Genomic DNA, 6,337 nt, shown 5'->3' with positions numbered 1-6,337 from the left:
TAAAAATTGTAACCGGTTATTTTTGTGTCCCCCTTCGTATAGTAAGTTTTGATATAAATACTGAATCGCACGATCATTTTTCCGGCCCTTTCGAGTGATAGCTCCAATGATGTTGAAAAAATGACCGCGAAATGGATGAATGAATTTTTTTCCGCAATGGATCCAGGGATGAGATTCCCATCCCTTTTTATGTATCACACTCTGCGCGTCCCTTTTTCCGTCGCTGATACCATCGTTGGCACCGTTTTTCGGCCACTCAAAGCGCTCGGATTCTTAACAGAGATTGTAACGCCAGCTTTGGCTTTTAATTGATAGACGGAGTTGTGGATACGAATAATGACGGAATAAGCGTTGGAAGAAGGGACGGCGTGAATGGCCGTGTTATTCAGAAAATGATGGGTCTAGCCATCACTCTTTTGAAACTCCCTGAAAATCTATTTTTATCACCATTAGGGATGGAAAAATATTCGTGTGATTAGGGCTTTACTATCTCAGTCGCAAGTGCAAAAGCCGAATGTCGCTGTTGTTTCCATTTACTCTCAACATATGGAGGTAATTCCGTTACGATTTCGTAACATGTACAAAGAGTGCAATAGTAAGGAGCACAGATTACAATAATTCTGTTTGTCTTTTCTGATGCTCTGCCGCGGCTGCACTCTTCAAAACGCAAATTTACGTTACATCTAAAAGATACCCTCAAGATGAGAGAGGATAATATAAGCTTAAGATAGGAATGAGTTTCAGTTTAAATATGAAATATCAAGAATGAAAATGTCAAGGAAAATCGGTTTTCAACGAGGCGGACAGGTGCCTATTCCTCTTAATCCCTTAGTTTATTCCATTCCGGGAATTTCGTCTGGAGCAATCTTACGCGTCGTCCGATTTTTACATTTCCTTTATTTGAATAGCCGTCAACGGAATTGGAAACGAATTTTCCACGGCGATATCGGACCGGGAATCTACCTGCTATTGGAGCAAAGGGAGCTCGGGCATTAACCTCAAAAGGATTAGGGCCCATTGTGCAGGGCATAGTTGAAGTAGAGGTGGTAGGGGAGGAGTCGATCAAAGTCTATCCCGTTCAAGAGGATTTCTCGGTTTTGTTTGCTGTTGTCACACTGGTGGCTAAGGAATCTGTTCGCAACGATGAATTCTTACGCAAATTACCTCTTAGACATATGAAGATTTTTGCAGGAGACCGATTCTCTGATGTTTTAAGTTGAATTTTAATGTTTATTTTACGAAAAAGTTTGATGCGTTCAATTTTCAGTTTATAGTTTCATCAAATGAGCACTTTTTTGGAATGTCACATGAAGTTTTGAATTTACTCGGGCGTTTGGAGCTAAAAAAATGCATCCTACTTTTACAGCTTTTCTGCACCATCGACGCTACTTTGACAGTGCCCATGTCGTCCGTATGCTCTGCTTTGCTGTATCGGCTGCGGTCTTCGGATGCTGGTAAGTGACCATTTTCCTGTTTACTTATAGCAGATAGGTGGAGCTAGATGAAATTTGGCATTATCGATTGACTCATCAGAATCTTTGGGATGTGAAAGTTAAGTTTAAGCCAATAATCATAAGATTTTCTTTGAGCCATTTTTAAAATGAAATTTGTATAAAAAATTAGACTTGGCTGTTACTCGGCATTACTCTATCGTTTTTGAAATAGAGAGCGGATTGAAGTATGATATATTTTTTTACCATAGAAAGCAGTAACGGTTTGGATGGCTAAGTTTAGAAAATGCTTTTGAAGCGTTCGGCAATCACAGATATTATCGAGAAAGAAATACAGTTAAAATTTGTAGTTTCCTGTAATGTTTCAAACTTGACGCTTGTACGGCTGTGGAAAGAAAAAATTGGTTGTGGTATCCAAGAGTTGGATCCCACACCCAATTTAAATGGATGCTGGGGCGCCATCCAATTAGTTGGATGAGGCAGCCATTTTAAATAGCTGGGTAAGAGATGGCTGTGACAACCAAATCGTTGGATACCTCAGCCAGCGTCGTTGAGTCTTATGCCCATCTATATTGGATGCCGCAGCTTTGCGAAATTGTTGCCGTAGCGTTTAATGAATGGGTAATATTTTTGCGGATATTATAATTATTATTACTAGTGACACCAGTTAAATATTGTATGTAGGTTATATAATAAAAGATAACAATGATATTTTAATATACGCCTTTATTAAAAAATGGAAGAAAATTTTTATAAAGAAATTTAAAAAAACATACATATGCTAAAAGTACTCAAGAAAATTTTCCACATTTTTCCAAACAGAACATTCTACAATGCCAGATTTATCAATCCTGCCAAGACATCTTCATTATCATAGTTATCAATATTCCGTACACTTTCCTTCCTCTCCTGCAAATATGTGTGACTTGCTTTTGACTTTTATATCAATGACAGAATTAATTGGCTTTAAACTGTAGTAACAAAGCCCAATAACCCCAAATTATCTTCAAGAATTCCAAAGAGAGAAAAAAGAATTCTCTGCTTGCCAACCTCTGCATCAGCCTCATTTCCATACCTATGCATACAATTTATGCCTTCCACAAGGATGTTAAAGACCTTAGAGTTTTTGTATTTTTTCTATTTGTACAATGAGAAAGGAGGGCTAAAAAGATATTTCCTAATAATGAGGTGTTTAGTGGCGAGACATAGAAGTATAAGTGCCCCTCACCTTCTAGCCGTCCTTTTACTAATTTCATGTTCATCAACTTAAAAAAATCTACATTGTTCTCCTGTGACGCACTCCCCCTAACGGCAAAGGGACTTTTATCTTACATTTCCACTTGGGCATGATTTAAGTGGCTTCGAAGAGCTCATATGAGAGCGGGTATTCTAACTGCTTCCATCTGTTGCTAAATGTTTTCTACTTTTAATATCCGGAATTTATTTTCTTTTTCATCATGGCAACTATGACGAAGGCATGACTACTTAAGACGTGATTGCTCCAGGCGTGGTCATTTATATCCGCATGGGACCTATGAGACCCATTAGTGTCTCGTGAGTTTACCACACATTAATATTAGGCTCTCAAGGAGATGGACCGTGACGTCTCTTGTTTACTTAAATGCATTTTTTTGACCTCAATTTCGTCCCTCAGCTGAATCAGTCTTAGTGGACCATGGCATTAGTGGACTATCTCTCTTGAATCCTCCTTCTAGTAACGGCAAGATTCTCGAGAAGAACGGAGTGAAATGAGTTCACAGTCGATTTTCAAGGAATTAACTGTGCGTACTTTGGATTCATGTGTCGAAGATGAAGTTTTTCAGTGCTTCTTGTACAATCAAATGGTTTGAAGTTGTGTGTGTTCCTTTTCGTTTTCTTTGAAAGTGTGGTTTAATAGGCAAAAGTTGTGCCCATTCTGTTCTCAGGTAGCCTGTTATTTTTGTTTGCATTTATAGACTCCCTATTTTATGTCACCTCTAGTTAATGTAATTCAAAAGAGTCCTTTTCTATCTTAAGTGGAATATTTACCTCCTATAACTTCAGGGAGAAGTGAATAACATAATAGATAACAACTTCCCAAAAACCCGGTCATTCCAACCCCTGTTTCGACATATACACAGTTCAACAGCCAAATATCGGGAATAGATATCAGGAAGATGAAAATTCTGCAAAATGTAAGTACAAATTTAATAAGTGTTAGTCCAAATTCCATGGTATAAATTTTGAATAATGATTAGAATGCTATAAACATTAGAGCTGGAGGTTTCACTAATTTTCCGATGTCTATCACATAAAATTACCCAAGATATTTTAAATACATCTAATTAATGTAATACTGGAGGCAACGTATGAGCACGTGTAACGCATATTTTGCTAAAGACACTTGTTAGAGGCTAAACATAAATGAAGACGTATGTGTACACAAACATCGTAGTCCCTCAAAATTTCTTAGTAAACATAATTTTTACTGTAGCCATCACTGTATCGCGAGCATATTCAAATTTGACATGTGGCAAATCTTGGCAAGGGGCAGAAAAAATCAGTTGCCTTACACACTCACAATAGATTTTTGATGATATATAGTCACTTACATATATCAAATGATTTTCAAGAGATGAAAGATTTTCAAGAGTCACAAAATTCATAAATACATTAAGGTCAATTCAAATAATAAATGATAGTCTATATCCTTTTAAAATGATACTACCTTCGTGCTTCCGAACATGAAGTATTTTATCACCTTTCATTTACTTTTTCTAAAGGCCCAATGGGAGGCACTTGACATTCAACGTCCTCTCTCGTCAACATCATTAGGTTTGTATAGTCAATGTATTCATCTGCAAAAAGAAATAACTATGCCATTAAAAATAATCATGCTGGAAAAAGAGCTTATTTAAGATTCCATTTTAATTATTTCTGAGATCAAAGAAAGAATGCTGTTGAATGAGTTAAAATCTCTACACCATTAAATACGTGTTTCGTTTATTGGTTCCTCTTTTACAGTTAGTTGCCCAGGTTAGACATGAAAAGACAGCAACTTCCTACTCTTAGCATAAGCCATTAATGCATTAGATAAATCAGCATCCATTTTTTGCACGTGTAAACATCAAGAGTTAGTATATCAGGAGAAAAATTATAGATACAATTCTGTGATATGTTACACAGCTTCGAATACGGGCAGAAAAGGTCTATATCGACCTGAGTTCTAAATTTCGCGATACACAGTTCTGAATTGCAGCTCATACGCATGATATTGTATGCATTTAGAGTACAGGCCTTGAATAATTAGTATACAAGTGTCTGCATTTCACCTTGCGTAGTGATACTCAGGCTATAGTTTGAATGAAATTATCATTGATAATGAAATCCATATCCAAATGATAACTATCAAGTACTTTTTCACAAATTTTTATCTCATTATAGCCTTTTTTGATTCACATGATATCACATCTTTCATGAGAGTCTGGCTTCTGGTGATGATCCTCGAGTTGACACACATTTAGTGGATATTGAATTTGTGGAAAACTGCTTGAAAATTTTCCTTAATGGATTAATTGAGAATTCCAATGTACTATGTAGTACATTCCAATGTACTATGAAATTACAATGTAATAGTGCTACACATGTACTAAATGCAAGCTAAAATGTATTTATTCATTTAGTAACAAAAACCATAATTTATATGGCATTCGTTGAAAATTGACCGGAATTATTTTCGAGAAAACAAGGGTTAAAAACACAAAATCCAACCTGAGGATAACATCAAATAACAAGATAAAACCTTTAACTGCGAAATATAATAAGAGTTGCGCATAGTAACGGAAGTACAATTAGCAAGCTTACCAGTAAATTTTCCCGCGAGACTGGTCAGGTCCAAAGTATCAAGAAAATCCCTAGTTTGATTATCCATATCTTCTCGTCTTCTTGTTCTAAGAAGAAGTGTTCTAAGAATAAAAAAAAAAATATTATGCCAATGGATGGCCATATTTTCACAAATGCTAGAGCAAACAGAAAAACCATTTACTTACCTTCAAGCACGCCAAACATGTGCACTTAAGAACTGTATGGCATTTTATCGCTAGATGGCTCTGGCGTAGAAGCAATATTCACCACCGAGTTGGCTGTGGGATCCAACTGTTGGATGAGCGATCTCTTCATGATTGGTGTGGGGACCAACACGTGGACCCTACAACCAAGTTGCGAGCGTCCAATTTAGTTGGATAGTACACCCAATCGCGTTGGCTGCCGTGTCTTTTGCAGTGGATACTGCATCCAACTCTCACTTACCCAATAAAAATTGGATGCCACATCCAATCCTTTTTTTGAGTGGGAATTGACATGATTTTCCATGAGAAAAATTCCTTTGAAAAAGAAGACGAGTCTTTTTCTTTATCCAGGCCACTGCGCTGACTACTATGCTATCAGGGTTCCTGAATTCTACACGGGCATAACTTATAATTAATAATATACGATATAATTGCCTAGGGCGGTAAAATTTTGAAAAAATAAACATTAAGAATCACAAGTTTTTGCTGTATCTGCGACATATTTTTGCAGAATGTCACGATTCTACGGAGAAATTTTCTAGAAACGAACGGCAGTAATATCACCTAGAGTTCTCAAAACCGGAAATGAAAACTTCCCCAGTAGAGATATCAGGAAAATCACCCGGAGAATGGAAAAAGATCTCGCATCCTGACGATGACTCTTACCTACGATTGATGGCAAAAATTAGGTCTCAAACTTTAGTCAAAGTTTCCAACTTCGAACTTGGGTCAATTGTTAAAGTACACTCTGGCAGGAAACTTGTTTCTCGCTATCCTAGGCCGGCTCCTTCTAGAAATTGAACCAAAACTAACTAACCGACTGAAGGGCTAGTCTTGGGA

The 6,337-nt window shown here is 36.9% G+C and overlaps 1 long non-coding RNA gene across 1 annotated transcript; it reads right to left on the bottom strand.

The window, feature by feature from the left end:
- Nucleotides 1-4,219: 4,219 nt before the first annotated feature.
- Nucleotides 4,220-5,717, bottom strand: LOC124174130. The gene is made up of 3 exons (XR_006868872.1): nt 5,480-5,717; nt 5,295-5,395; nt 4,220-4,288 (listed from the first exon to the last, which is right to left on the bottom strand). It is a non-coding gene; the product is annotated as an uncharacterized LOC124174130 (long non-coding RNA).
- Between the last annotated feature and the right edge of the window lie 620 nt (nt 5,718-6,337).

This window comes from Ischnura elegans, chromosome 2, assembly GCF_921293095.1.
Source record: "Ischnura elegans chromosome 2, ioIscEleg1.1, whole genome shotgun sequence".
Classification (NCBI taxonomy): domain Eukaryota; kingdom Metazoa; phylum Arthropoda; class Insecta; order Odonata; family Coenagrionidae; genus Ischnura; species Ischnura elegans.
The sequence above is the reverse complement of the archived record's forward strand: the minus strand, read 5'-3'. Positions and strand labels throughout refer to the sequence as shown.